Here is a 16,435-nt window from a genome sequence, read left to right on the forward strand (position 1 = left end):
TTATAGGACTTGAACAGCGGAACTTTGTAACTGAACAAGAAATTATGTCTGTTTATAGAATTAAAGAGAATGTATTATCACGTAAAAAACGATGCAACTTAAACAACTTACATTGAAAGAAATGTTTAATAAAGTAAACAAATAAATATTAAGCTCTTTTTTTTTGTAAATTTTGATACCCTTTAGATCATAATTGTTCTTCATTTCATAAATTACGGTTTCATATTTTTAATTTTATAATTTCTGCATGCCATCTTACCAGATTTAAACTGATAATCTATAATCCGGAAAAATCGATAATCCGGAATTGCCGATGTCCCGACGAGTACGGATTAACGACTTTTGACTGTATATATTTTTTAACAATTTTCATAAAAATTAAAATTTGTAAGAAATAATTTCCAACATTTAGGATTGTGCACTGTTGTAGTTTAAATGAGAAATCAACTAGGATTTGATGGTACTATTCGGTCTCGAGGGCCGTAAAAAAATCGCCAAACTATTGTTGGTGCCAATGCTGCCAAAAATAATTGGGGCAACCCTAATAATTTTTAGCAAGAAAGGAAGTATAATACTAGTAAATAACTATTTAAGACTGATGTTTTAATTTAGATGAAAGGTTAATTTCATATAATATTTTTTTGTTATTATAATTTATAAGAAAAAGGCTAAACATGACTTAATGGAAGCATAAGAGCAAATAACTATTTCAGATCATTATTATAATTTATATAAAAATTGCTAAACATAACCGAATGGATGCCTGCATCGCTATTTCGCTAAAAACGCGTCAAGCAGTGGGTGATTCTGCACTTTATCCAAAATTCTATTGCCGAGTTTTCGTCATGGGCAATTCTTAAATTGTTAAATCCATAGGATATCAAAAAAGAATTTAAAATCAAAAAAGGATTTGAAAATTAAACTAGCATTTCAATGGCGTCTTAAGAAATAAACTTAAGCAATCTGAAATCAGCGCGTACCCTAGATTTGACGCGCTGTTATAATTAACATTTTCGCTGCAATTTCTTTACGGCCCTCGAAACCGAATAGTACCGATTTGATAAAATAAGATTTATTAACAGACTTCAGAAACAAGATGAGACATACCTAGATATAAAATGGTTAAAAAATTTCCGCATATAATTGTTCCAATGAACAGTTTTGCATATTACAAAACTCAACTGAGGTCAGTCCATGGTACCAATGATACATAAATTTTACAGCTCTATGGAAATTCAGATGCGATCCTACAAACCAAGTGCGAGATCCGAGACTTTTTTCTAGGCAAGATCTAAGATTGAAACGTTATTTTGGTGTAACGTAATTGGTAAAACACATGATTTCAGGATTATATTTACAAAATTTTCAGCTATGACGAATCCCTTTATTCTGTAATAATTTCACTGCATCCTCCTCAATTTTTTTGTAAATCCCAGGTAACTTTGCTATTGAACAAGAATTTCTATCTATAGAATTAAAGAGAAAGTGTTAGTACAAAAAATTAAACAAGTTACATTGAAATAAATGTTTAATAAAGCAAACAAATAAATATTGAGCTTTTCTTTTTTGTACATTTTGATTCCCTTTAGGTCATACATACTTTATTTCATAAATTACCATTTCATATTTTAAATTTTATAATTAACATCTTACTGGATTTAAACTTAAGAACTAATATGCAGCAAAATCCCAAATCTGAAATTGCCAGTGTCACGAATATCCTAGATCTTTGACTTTGTACTATATCTCTAATAGCAGTCAGTATGAAGCCATGTTATACAGGGATATAAAAAATTGCAGTGACAGTTTCTTTTTCAAGGATGTTCATGGTCAGAACAACATTTTGTTGTTTAGGAAATGCTGCTTAGTACAGCCAAAAACAAGTACAGCAGACATTAAATTAAGTCGATGGAACATCATGCATAATTTTTTAAATGTCTGTGGCATATGCTCAGAATGAGAATGTCAAACAGGGCCCGATAAATAGGTTCTGCATGCTTTCATAGAGGACTCGGAAATAAAATACATCTTCTGTTTTGAAGTGACAGCAAAAAGAACATTTTCTAAATTTCATTACAAATGCTTTATATATTGCAGTCCAATGCACAAAGACTACGGTTAATATTGGAAAAATGCACAACCCAAGCTGTATGGCATGTAAATTATATTTATTTAATCAGAATAAGAAAGTGTAATAAACAAATAATAACACATGAATACTTGGCTCAGTTCACTTATAAAACCAAGATGACTTAGCTGATCACATTGTTGCTATCTTCAGTAAGTTACGACATATTTTAACACTGTTTTTTGCAGTGCCCATATAACAGAAAAAAAGTACCTACATTTCTAATACAGTCAAAAGTCTTTAATCCGGACTCGGCAGGACGTCGGCAGTTCTGGGTTACCGATTTTTCCGGATAATAGATCATCAATTTAAATCTGGTAAGATGGCATGCAGAAATAATAAAATTAAAAACATGAAAACCTAATTTATGAAATAAAGAGCAATTATGATCTAAAGGGTATCGAAATTTACGAAAAAAAACGCTTAATATTTATTTGTTTACTTTATTAAACATTTCTTTCAACGCGCGCATGCGTAAAGCAGGCATTACGCATTGTCAAAATTAGAAAATTGCAACCAGAAAACTATTTGATGTGTATTCGTGATATTTATAATGAACAAGGAATTTGATTTAAATCATATCAAAGACGGAGTACATTGAGATGAAATACTACATTTAGTAAGGAATTATAAGCCGAATAAAATAAAAACGTCTTCCCTGAAGATAAGGATAATGCTGACAGATCAACTTCCAGTTCATTGCGCGCCGCGACGTCCCCCTCCCTGCAGAGCAGCGTGAAATTGATAAACAGATTTCGGAATGGTTAGGGAAACAAATCACCTCTCTGTCACTTTCTTCATACCTTTATCCATTTTTTGCAGCAATTCCACTTTTTGTTTGATGGACATCGAAATGTGCTTTCGCTTTGTAGATCCTTCGGCAGCACCAGAATCGGAAATTCTTTTTGACATAATCGAAAGTTCAAGCTTACTTTTATAAAATTGCTCTAACAGTCTGCAAAAAATAATAAGCCGCATCCAATTAGAAGATTAAGGAGCAACGCAATCTGCAACATTAACTGAAATAGATAATTTTAGCTTAGCTTATACCGTCCGTTATACATTAAACGCGCATGTGTAAACGTAATACGCGCATGTGTAAACGTAATACGCGCATGCGTAAACGCATATGTGCATGCGTAAAGGTATTATGCGTTTACGCATGCGCAGAATATTTGTAGCTTTTGAGGTCCGGATTAAAGACTTTTGACTGTAATAGTTTTTAAATGGAACACTATCATTATGAATTATAAAATATAATTTTATCTCTTATTAGGGCAAGTTATTAAATTATAAAATTTTTTAAAGGGTGAAAACTAACAGTCTCTTAATGAAGAAAAAGTTACAGAAATGATAATTACTTATGTCTAAGTAAGAAAAGATATATTTATAATTTATTTAAATCTGTTATTAAAGGGATAGTTATAATCTATTATTCAAGTATATGTTAAAAATCTAAAACAAGCCTAACACTTATAAATGTAATAATTACTTAAAATGATCTTTCAAGATATATTACCTAACTATGTTACTTCTGATTAACATTTCTTACATGATAAAATATTTCTCAGATTGAATTTTCCTTTAAAACTCAAATACATATTTTGAATGTAATGCCACTCATGATATGTCCCCATATATATAAGTAGTGGGGGAGTTGAAGATGCTAAATAACAATTCCAACGTTGTTTTCCACACCACAGAACATTTAATAAAGATAATCAGAAGAAGGTACAGATTAGATTAATCACAAGTGCCGTTTGATACAAACAGGATTCTGTATAGCTTTTACCAGTCTTACTACATAACCGATTAGTGCCTACTCGCACTTGCTAATGTTATAAAGTCAATTTACCACCTTCGCGTGGAAAACTATAGTTCCTTATTCTACACCTTCACGTGCAGACAGATATCTCACCACCTTCGCGTGGGATAGCAGAAGAGTCTCTGTTATACTCCTCTTTCACCTCGCTGCTGGCGCATCGGTGAGGTTGTGTCGCACTTACGGAAATATATATGTAAAGGAAAATATATCACACTTGGTAAGTGTTTGTACATGTTACAAACTAGACAACGGAAGCAAAGGAAGATGAAATGATGAATAAATTATTAACATCGGCGATTACGTATCACGCTACAAAATACGACATATCATCACGATAGTTCGTCTATCTCTGCGCATGCGCTAGCCACACAATTTCGCCAAGACCTGATAAATCGCCAAATTTAGTCGCGGGTTGCGTTTCCTAGGGTGTAAGTAAAAATACTCCTCTGGGAATAGGATGTCCCAAAAGAGTAACCTGAGCAATGGCAGTTTTGGCGAGAAATAAAGGCTAGTTCAGCATTCTTGTTCCAATTTAACGGTGAGGATAATTTCTGAACATAAGAACGAGATTTCTTTTTATTGATATATCCTACTAACAATTTTATTAAAGGAGAAAGAATGTGTGCTGCTAAAACATCTGTAAAAGTTAAACATACCTAAAAATCGCCAAACTGAATAAGGGTGATAGGTTGAGGGAAATCTAAAATAAGTTTTGTTAAGACTTTGTCAGGAAGAGGTTCAGTTTCGTTTTCACTAAGGTGAAGAGTTGCTCTATTTATGGGTAGTATCGCGGACTCAAGGAGCGATCGTATCACTATCACCACAGTCACATTTGCTTTGCGGAACCTTTACGTCTCCTAGAAGTTCTTTGACAGTGGTACCCTTTCGGACGTGACAAGCGCACACTCCTCCTCCACCCGTCCACCTGAGGAAAAACTGACTAACCCTTTACATTATTGTCTTACACTTGTTCGAAAATTAAGTACCAAACAACCAGATGTCTAGCACCATTCTAGTAATCATGTGTTGTAGACTGATATTTTGACTGCATTTCGGTCCATTTACAGCTGGTCAAGAGAATTAACATAATTTGAATGGGGAAAAGAAATGACTGACAGAACAGTAGTCAAACGAAACAATCAGGTGTGGGAAGTTTTTATTCATACCGTCATGGACAGTGCTTTCTTTAACATCAGAGTGTCTAACAAAAATCGACGAACGCTTTTTTTATATAGCGTAAAAACGAAACTAGTTGAATATTGATTGTTTACTAAATATAGAAACGTCAATTCCTTGAGAATTCCGCTGCAACAAATGACGCAGCTTTGGAGGGATCTCCACCAACTTTCACAGTTCAGTATCAGTATCAGTATCAGTATCAATCTTGCCTTTTAGACAAGAAGAAAGATGATGAGGACTTTGGCGAACGCCGTTTCCTCCCATTCGTGAGGGTTAATATTGAAATTAACAACAAACGTTTTTACAAACTTTTATTAAACATATACAAACATCCATGCCTTCTCCGGGATTCGAACCCGGACCCTTCGGCACGGTAGTCAGCAACGCTAACCACTATACCGGTTGGGCGGCCTTTCACAGTTCAATGGTAACAAACTTTCGCGGTCAGCGGTAAGCATTACAGATTGTTGTCATTTTGTAACACGAAATTTATAACATTTCTTTCTTCTTTCTCTCCATTGGAAACCGCGAATAAGTGAAATCATGGATAATCATCCAAAGGGAGTAGTCTTTTTTTAGAGAAATTTTTGTTTCGTAATTTTAAATTAATTTGTCAATTTAGAGAGACCATAAAAAATTAATTTAAAGAATAACATTTTAGTTTTTTTCATTATTATACTTTTACAGCCAATAAGATTGTTTTGCTGGGTCCATGTGACAAATTTATTGAAAATTTCCTGTAAGGTTTTGTAATTCTTTAGAGTTCTTTAAAATTACTTATTATCAAAGCAAATGTTGATTGGTCTTTAGGCAAGACTATAAGTCTTTGAATGGTTTTGTTCTAGTCATGGAGTGATATTGTAACCTCTTCCGCCAATCCTAGAAGGAAAAAGTTAAAAAAAGAAAAAGTTTAAATGGCGACCGATTACATGACATGTGAATTAACCTATATTATTATTACGCTCTACACCTGTACTCTTACATATTTCATGTTGCAATAAAATAATGTCAAAATTTGAAACTGCGTGTTGCGAAAATTTTGTGTGAGTAAAGAGAATTTTTTTAATTTATTATTTCGAAAATGCAATACTTGATATGCTATTTACAATGTTGACGTATGGAAATGAGTAGATTAACGTTTATAAAACAATATTATGTGTTAGTGATTATTTTTTTTGTTTGAGAGTTGTATTCTTTAGCGTATGTAATTATTAATAGTGTTTCGATATTAGTTATATCATTTTTCAGATGTCGACAAATTTGCAAGAATATTTCATCTCGGATTATACTTAAAGATTAGCATTGTTTTAGAGTTTTTAGTTTTTATGTGACTTTATTCGATCATAATTATGCTATATGAATATTGTTTATATTTTATCGTATCTACATATGCTTCTGTCGCGGATGGCTAGGATCATATTAACAGCTATACCAGTTTATGGCATGTTATGGTATGGAAATTAGCGATGTGTAAAGTGCCGTGATGGGTGTTTTGTTTCGTTTTTAATATTGCGTTTTATTTAACTATTTAATTAAGTTTTTCTTTTAGTTAGGTTCTCTGCGGGTGAAAACCCTGATTAATAATGGAGTAATCATAAGCAAGATCTTTATGTATTATTTTAGTATAAATTTCAGTAGTTCAGATTTCAATTCTTTTGTGACTTTCCATAGAAAAGTCTTTGAAACAGTTAGTAAAGGTAATTTAAAATATCTAGTGTAGTTAATTATCTATATTTATTTCATGTAAGATTATGCATTATGTAATTTGGATCCATTTATCATTTCTGTCATGAAAATAGGCAAGAGAAACTTTGACCATAAAGCATTTCATTCCACTGATTAAGTATATTGTTGAACATTTTGTAAATTTTAATTTTTTATAACAAAATCCGTTTTTGATATCTTATTATTGTACATAAATGCTAAAATTTATTTTGAATGTTTTTTGTATATGCTTCCAAGCTTATGGAATGGTCTTTTCTATATAAATCTGCAGTTATCGACAATATAAGCATTAGCTGATTCTCTGGTAATTGCTATTTTGATTCAGTTTTCATGGGGAAACATTATTCAGAAATCAAATTTTGGTTTTGTTGCTGTTATATGTTATTTAATTAAAAAGGATTAGAATTATAACTGCTTTGATTCCAAGTAATATTTTATTTGTTTGTAAAGCAGAATAGTTTAAAAGTCCTAGGTAGTTTTATATATATATATATAATAGGATTATATGGTATTTCTGACAGCAGTATGTTTTTGTCATTTAAACATTACTTAAAACCCATTGCACTTTTCTATTACACAAATAATTTTAATAGTTTGAAATGAGAATTGGAGTCGGGTATTAATTTTTCCATCTTTATCTACAAGTTTACTTTTTTATTTTTAAGAAATTATTCTAGCACCTGCTTTATTCTAATATATCATATATGATTTTTCATTGACTTTTTATCAGGGCTGTGGAGTTGGTAGGGAAAATGACCGACTCCCTCTGATATTTATATATGTAAACATATATATAACATATATAGATCCTTCGGCAGCACCAGAATCGGAAATTCTTTTTGACATAATCGAAAGTTCAAGCTTACTTTTATAAAATTGCTTTAACAGTCTGCAAAAAATAATAAGCCGCATCCAATTAGAAGATTAAGGAGCAACGCAATCTGCAACATTAACTGAAATAGATAATTTTAGCTTAGCTTATACCGTCCGTTATACATTAAACGCACATGTGTAAACGTAATACGCGCATGCGTAAACGCATATGTTAACACATGGGTTACAGCTTATTTTTTTAATATAAAAGAAGTAATAGATGGTACAGAGAAAAATGATGGCATAGCAAATTATTTATATTAATTAGCATTTATTATGAAATGGAAAAACTCGCATTAGTTATTTCTAAGAAACAGTATAAACTTCAGAGCTGAAAAAAGTCTTTCCACACTAACTTGAGTAGGAGAAAGAGCTGTTACTGTACAACTTCTTTTAACTTTTCAGGATAGATTTTTATAAGTTCTAAAAGAGGTGTCTTGCAAGTGCAGTCATATTTCTCTATTTCTTCAAAGGCCATGTAGAAATCGTGTTTGTACTTTTTCATTTTTATATCTAAAGGCTCTTGGTTCTTTATTTTCATTCGCTTTGCCTTAGCCTTTTCAATATTATCCAAAAATATTTCTCAAAATCTAATTCATCACTGGAAGAGGATGATAGAGACTCAGTTGCAATGTCTGCAGTTTGACTTCCTGATTCAAATTCTCCAATTGTTCTGAGAATAATTTTATTCTTAATGAAAGTTCATAGATGACTTTCTTTGCCTTTTTAATTTGTTCGTCATGCAAGAAAATTCAGTGTTTTGGATCTACATATATTGAACCCAGCACGATATTATTGTCTAACAAACTAGCTTCTATTTTCTTCATAGAAGAAATGATCCCTTCTGTAATAAACCGTACATTTCAGAAAGAACAAACATTCCATTCTTCCATTCTCGCCTCCTGTCAATTCTTCAGATTGTAACTTGTCTGTGGCTATATACAGTGTAAAAAGAAGTTTCCATTCTGCAAGATCATTCCACAGTCTTTCTGTTAGTGAAACATTAGGGTTATCTACATCTTCTAAAAAACCTCTTTATCATCAAATTTCTACTTTTTATTGTGTTGCTTGATCAATAATTGCTCTTTTTCCTGCTCGCTTCCTAAGAATGGCATCAAATTTGGGAGCTCTTGCTGCTATTGCTGCTTACTTAAATTGACCAATGAGATTTGTAACCAAATGAAGTAACACAGTGTCTCACAAAAGTGATGGGACACTTGTGCTTTACAAAAGGAAACTGTAGTAAAATAAATGAAAAAAACATATAAAAATTTTTTGTGGGTGTGTTTCATACTTAAATTTAGTAACAATTATTACATAACATACATTTTCTCAAAATATTAAAATATTAATTTAATAAAAATACGATTGTTTAGAACGGAGCAAAAAATGGCTCACATAAGTGATGGGACACTTACTTTTCCATCAAATATTTATCCAAAAATTTTACTTTTTAAAAGGTTTTAATATTTTGTTGGATTTCCTTTTACTTTTAAAACATGATTTAATCTTCTTGGGATGGATTCGACTAATTTTTTTTGGATTTCTGGAGTGATTTTACCCCATTCTTCTTGAAGCACCGATTTTAATTTTTGTTTTGAAGAAATGGTGTGCTTGCGAATTTTTGATTCCAATTCTTGCCAAATATTCTGTATGGGATTTAAGTCTGGAGATTGTGGTGGTGTTTTTATTATTTCAGGACAGTTATACAGCAGCCAGAGTCTAATGTTCAAAGCAGTGTGCGTGGGGTCATTGTCCTGGTAGAATTTAAAATCGTTATGAAGGTTCAATTTTCTCGCTGAAGATTTCAAATTTTGATTTAAAATGTCAATATACTTGTACTGATCGATTATACTGTCAATAAAACAAGAGTACCAACTCCAGCGGACGACATACACCCCCATACAATAACTCCTCCTCCACCATGTTTTACTGTTGGCACCAAGTTCTGTTTTCGAAATTCTTCCCTGGGTTTTCTCCACACCAAGATTCTACCGTCAGAACCAAATATATTAAATTTACTCTCATCAGCAAATATAACTTCATTCCAGTAATCAGAATTCTTATTTATGTTGGATTTTGCAAAAGCCAGTCTGAGTTTTCTATTCTTTTCACTTACGAAGAATTTTTTCCTGCCTGCTCTACCGTGATGTCCAGCAGATGGAATTACTCTTCTGATAGTCTCAGGTTTAACAATTACTCCATATAATGCTTGTAAATCAGGAGCAACTTTAGGAGCACACATTCTTGGATTTTTTTAATATTTCGAACGATAATTCACTTTATTCCATTGGATAGCTTTGATGGTTGGCCAGGTCTTCTTTTATCCTGAATCATATGGTCCTTTTTATATCGTTTAATGATATTATAAACTGTTGAATGACTCAAGTTAACTGTTTCAGGTGTTTCTCTAATAGATATTCCACGTTCAATATGCAAATTAATTCTAATTTTCGAATTTCAGGCAAAGTTTCTTTTTGTTTAGCATTCATGGCTGCACAGAGCTAAAAAACACAAAAATTCCAAAACAAACTGGAGAGAAATACTGCAGACGATTTTATAAATTATTGCCAATTGCTTTTGAGTAAAAATAAAAGCCCCAAAAAATATTTTTATTGTAGTACGTAGTAGTATCTAATGGTGTCCCATCACTTTTGCTCCGTTTTAAACAATTGTATTTTTATTAAATTAATATTTTAATATTTTGAGAAAATGTATGTTATGTAATAATTGTTACTAAATTTAAGTATGAAACACACCCACAAAAAATTTTTACATATTTTTTAAATTCATTTTATTACAGTTTCGTTTTGTAAAGCACAAGTGTCCCATCACTTTTGTGAGACACTGTAAATGAATCGGTTTAATCACTAATGACAAATATCACATCCATATATCATCCTCCCTTATAATTATAAATAGCTGCAGTAATGAATAGTTTTCATGAAAGCTTAAATTGTGGCATATTCAGGTTCATTTTCAGAAGAGACAATCCCATGGTGACATAAAAAAATTTTGGTACTTTCTGATTATCACCCCTAACCTTGAAAAGAATTCACCAGTCAACACACTATGTTGCCAAGAATAGGCAACCCATAACATTGCAAAAAGATAATTATGTGTACAATCTAGATATGCTTGCACACACAGCACGTGGATGCAGATTTCGTTTTCAAAATAAATGGTTAATTTTTTAGTTAGTGCTATTTTAATTATTGTTTGATGGATTTGTGCACATTTTTCTTTGTAAGGAATTGTAATAGGATTGTGAAGTTTGCTGTCTGATGAAACAGCAAGTGCTGCATTTGTTCTGAAATATGATGGTTTGCTTAACAATTGAGAATGCAAAAATTCGTATTACATGAAGTTGTACTTTTTAAACAATGAAATTTGTCCACAGATCCTGCAAGTTGTGCAATTCTGCGATTTTTTTTTTCTTTGAGAAAAAACAGATAGCTATGTAGGTGGAAAAACAACAGTGAGTGCAAATTTAAATTTGTGCTATTCTCTGATTTTTTAAATTGAAAATAGATCACAGTTTGCATGGAGAAAATGACAGTACGTTAATATTTTGTATTTTTGTGGTGTTTTCTAAGATAAAACAGAACACTGTATGCACAGGGAAAACAGGGAAAAAAAAAGTATTTTATCATAGATGTTTTTTATATTGTCAGTTTTGTTGTTAATTTGTTGCTGTTTTATGTAATTCATGGGCACTGCCATTTTTTAAAGTCGCTGTTATCTTTCATGTCTTAGGTCAGTGAAATATTAATTGCAACCAATTTGTGACTTTTGGGGAGGATTGGGCAGATAATCAGAAAGGGTAGGCAGATAAGAATTAGCTTGGAAGGTTTAATGGCTGATCTTTAGAATATGGTAACTGGTAGTTTGGCGACATTTTGGAGGTGATAAAGGTTACTACCTAGGACTTTAGTAATAATGTGAGAAGTACTCAGTTCCGATTACGCATTATTTTGTGTGAGGGAAATGAGAGATCATGAGATATGTCATGTGACATTAATGGATGAATTACAGTTCTTTAATCGGAAAAGGGGTGGGGAATTTGGAAAACTGTAGTACTATTGTGTGTTGTGTGAAATAGTGGAAGTGTGCGTGCCACGTAATGAAGATTCTGAAGATTAGGTAAGTTAGTATTTTTAATCATTTGAGGATATTTTTTTTTTATGCATTGTTCTAAATGTAAGGAGTAAATAAATTACTATGGTATTATTGGAAAATTGTTATTAGCAGTGATTTAGTTTAAAGTAATTAGGATTGTAATCTAATTTTTATTAATTTAATGTATGTGCTTATTTATATTTTAAGTAGTGTTTTTAATTTAATTATATTTTAATTTAATGATCGTGATTTTGTGAGTTATATGTTTGTAGTATTTTGGAATACGTTTGAGTAGAATACGTTGAGTATTTTCATGCATTTTCATGAAATTTTTCTAATTTATGAGAAAAAAGCAGTGCACATGGATATAGTGAAGAGTGTGCGCAATACCATTTTTGTGCAATTCTGGGATGTTTTTTTAAGTAAAAATAAGTTGACGTGTACATGGTTTAGTGATATTTTAATTAAATGATAGTTATTTTGTGAATTTTATGTTTGTAGGAATTTGGTATACGTTTCAGTTGAAGTAAATGTGTATGGAAATAATTTAAATATTTGACACTGAGTATTTGTAACCACTTGTAATGTTTGTGGTATGAATTCGTTGGTGACGTTTATAATATAATAGATAATTTAAAGGTAAAAGTTTTTGGATATTTTATTTATTTTATACGTGGAAATGTTCATCCTTGGAAAGGGTATATACTTTTTCGCGATCAGGTAATTTCATATATGTGCTTTTTACCGAGTTTAAAGATTCACAGAATTTCTTAGCATTTTCGTGCAAATTTTTGTAATTTATGAGAAAATAGCAGTGTAGATGGATAAAGTTAAGAGTGTGTGCAATGCCATTTTTGTGCAATTCTGGGATGTTTTTTTAAGTAAAAATAAGTCGACGTGTAAATGGTTTATGTGTATGTGCTATTCTGAAAAATCCGCAAGGAGTTTGCGATTGTGCACTTTTTCCATATTTTGCAGTTAATATTTGTCATGATTAAGCAGTTTTGTTACATAAAATTTCTAGGATAAGTGTAATTCGGCTAGTAGATTGTTGGAAAAAGAGTTCAGTAAATAAAAAGAAAAGAAATATGTCTTTACTTTGTGAAGACAAAATGGCGGCGAAAAAAAAAATAGAGGGTTGCTGTAGCAGAGTTGGTCGCCAAATTTTCGCGAGAAAATCGCCAAGTTACCATAATCCAAAGATCAACCGGTTTAATTTATTTACCAAGTCTGATGTTACATGTTTAATATAAGAGGAAATATATAATATGTGTCACAATATATGATATAAGAAAAAAAAAAAAAAACTAGTTTAAAACCAGATATTTACTTGATAAATAATAGATTTATACTCAAGGCTAATGTTCTGCTGGCAGTACATAGATTTTGTTCTGTTGGTTGAAACTGGTTGAAACTTTTCAGAAAATAGCAGAAGCATAATATGCAGTGTTACAGACTTAAAAAGAGTGCTTCCTTTAAAAGCAAAATGTCGAATCCCTCTCTTATTTTGAACAAATCATTTCTGTTCATGTCAGGCTAGTTTATAACCTTTTGCACGTATTCGAACAGTATAAAAATTGGATAACCACTATAAGAACTAATATACTCCAACCACTATATAATATTCGGTTGGTAACTAAGTAATTGCGGATTTCGCTCATAGATGGCTTCAGTTGAATTTTTAGGGTTGCAGACATAGTACAAATGTAAAACACATCTTGTTATTTGATAGTTGGCAATTCAGCTGTCAATCAGTAAAAAAAGTTTTTTGATGGGTTGCATAGTTTTCGTTTGGCGTTCGTTGAAAAATGGAAAATCAAAAGGAACATTTTCGTCATATTTTGCTTTTTTATTTCCGCAAAGGGAAAAACGCATCGCAAGCTCATAAAAAGTTATGGGCTGTTTATGGTGACGAAGCCTTAAAAGAACGGCAGTGTCAAAATTTGTTTGCCAAATTTAACTAGTTAAAATAAATTCAGATTGTCACAGTATAACACGCGAGATTGCAGAGAATCTTCATGTATCACATACATGCATTGAAAATCACTTAAAACAACTTGGCTATATTCAAAAACTCGATACATGGGTTCCTCACGAACTGCAAGAAATGCATTTAATGCAACGCATTAACAGCTGCGATTTGCTAAAGAAACATACTGAAAATGATCCATTTTTAAAACGACTGATAACTGACGATGAAAAATGGGTTGTTTACAACAATATCAAGCGGAAAAGATCATGGAGAAGGCCAGGTGAACCAACTCGAACAACATTAAAAGCTGATATTCATCAAAAGAAGGTTTTGTTATCAGTTTGGTGCAATTACAAAGGAATTGTCTACTATGAACTCTTACCACCCAACCGAATGATCAATTCTGATGTCTACATTGAACAACTAGCGAAATTAAACAATGCAGTTGAAGAAAAGCTGCCCGAATTGACAAATCGAAAAGGTGTTGTATTCCATCATGACAATACAAGGCCACACACATCTTTGGTGACTCGGCAAAAATTATTGGAGCTTGGTTGCCACATCCACCATATAGTCCTGACCTTGCATCATCTGATTACTTTTTGTTTCGATCTTTACAAAACTCCTTGAATGGTAAAAATTTTGATAATGATGATGATGTCAAATCGTACCTGATTTAGTTTTTTGCTAATAAAAACCAGAAGTTTTATGAATGTGGGATTATGATGCTGCCTGAAAGATGGCAAAAGGTCATTGATCAAAATGGGCAATACGTTACAGAATAAAGTTATTTAGTTCCATGAAAAAATTGTCTTTGATTTTCTAAAAAAAATCCGCAATTACTTAGTTGCCAACCCAATATATACTATATAAATACCACCACTATGGAAAACAATTATGTAATGTGTCTTCACAAGTATGTAATTGAAATAAGCAGTCCATTTTAAGTCAAACATACTGCATTATACAGTACAATGTTCGTAATCTGAAACTCAAAGGGACTTCGGCGATTCCGTATTAGAGGTTTTTCCAGAGTATAGATCATCAATTTAAATATGGTAAGATGGCATGCAGAAATTATACAATTAAAACTATGAAACTCTAATTTATGAAAGAGCAATTTTGATCTAAAGGGTATCAAAATTAACAAAAAAAGGGGGGGGGGAGGTTAATATTTATTTGTTTACTTTATTAAACATTTCTTTTAGTGTAAGTTGTTTAAGTTGCTTCATTTTTTGTGCTAATACTTTCTCTTTAATTCTCTCTTTTATAAAGAGACATAATTTCTTGTTCAGTTACAAAGTTCCACTGTTCAAATCCTGTAATTGCTGTGTCGAGAATACCGACTAACTGAAATTTTTTCGTTTTCAATAACCTCTCTGTCACTTTCTTCACTATCAGAAGCACGCATGTATAAACGCTTTACTGGCTTTACGTGCGTGCATAATGGACATGTGCATTAAATACGCATGCATAAGTTTGTGGCTTTGAGGTCTTGATTATAGATCATTCTGGATAATGGATGTCCAGATTACAGACTTTGTACTGTAATATCTTTTTTGTAAAATTTTTATGAATATACATAATTGGCTAACTTTGTAAAATGCAGCAGTTTAATCATGAATGTCAATGATTTCTTGTATAATTTGCATTGATGCTTTACATAGCAAAGTCAATCAGTTATCTTAACATGAAGATAAATATTCAAGATCTTATGTTAAATTGTTGTTACATGTACACTAGCTGCCAAATATTAAGCATTTGATGGTAAAATCAACAATTATGGAAAAGGGAAGCTATGATTAATTACATATTGCACATGAAGGTGGCAAAGGTGTTTATGCATGATAGAAAACAAGTGTTTATTAAATTTTATGAGGATGTCATTATTATATTAGGATCTGGATCATTAATAAACTGATTAAAACTTAAACAAGCAAACAAACTTATGTTAATAACGTATGTGACAACCCTGGATCTTCACACAAACTTTATAACAATTGGCCATACTTTCAATGAGATCATCAAACATCATACATGCTGGCAATGGCCATTCTTCCATTAGAACATTTTGCAACTGTGTAAAACTGATTATAGATCTAAGACTATGTAGACATAAGACTGATTGGAGGAGATGAACATGCAAAGGGTTCCTGAGAGTATCGAAAGATGTGGGAAATCTTATAAACCTTTGGATGCTCTCCTTAGGGCATCTCAAAGATTTTCAATATGATTAAGGGGGAGAGAATACAGTGGCCACTCTTTATGATAAATGCTGTCACTTCTGAGGTAACTGTTAACTATGTTGTCTCAACAAGGAGGGACATTATCATCCATAAGGAAGAAATCAAGACCAACTGCTCCAACATAGAGTCTTGCTATAAAGTGTAGGACTTCATCCCAACACCTTGCAGCTGGTTGTAATATTCCATAGAAAGTCTATTCTATACTATGATGCTTCCAACTCTGAATGCAAGATGTTTAATGATGATCTTTTTTTTTTTTATTGTGAATGCTTCCTTTTCTCCAGACTCTTGCATGCTTATCATCTAATTCTAGGGCAAATCTGGACTTGTTCTATGAACAGGATATTTTGCCAGTCTGAGATAATCCA

The 16,435-nt window shown here is 31.9% G+C and overlaps 1 protein-coding gene across 3 annotated transcripts in view; it reads left to right on the forward strand.

The window, feature by feature from the left end:
• Positions 1 to 5,850: 5,850 nt before the first annotated feature.
• Positions 5,851 to 16,435, forward strand: part of LOC118204266 (protein zer-1 homolog) — a 74,954-nt gene continuing 64,369 nt past the window's right edge. Inside the window, exon 1 of one of the 3 annotated variants that reach the window (XM_085827045.1) lies at positions 5,851 to 6,175. The gene's annotated coding sequence lies outside the window, so the exon portion shown is untranslated. The other 2 variants (XM_085827047.1, XM_085827046.1) reach the window with 2 other exon arrangements.

Source organism: Stegodyphus dumicola, chromosome 11, assembly GCF_044657685.1.
Source record: "Stegodyphus dumicola isolate Sdum_Otavi_A_Nest chromosome 11, ASM4465768v1".
Taxonomy (NCBI): domain Eukaryota; kingdom Metazoa; phylum Arthropoda; class Arachnida; order Araneae; family Eresidae; genus Stegodyphus; species Stegodyphus dumicola.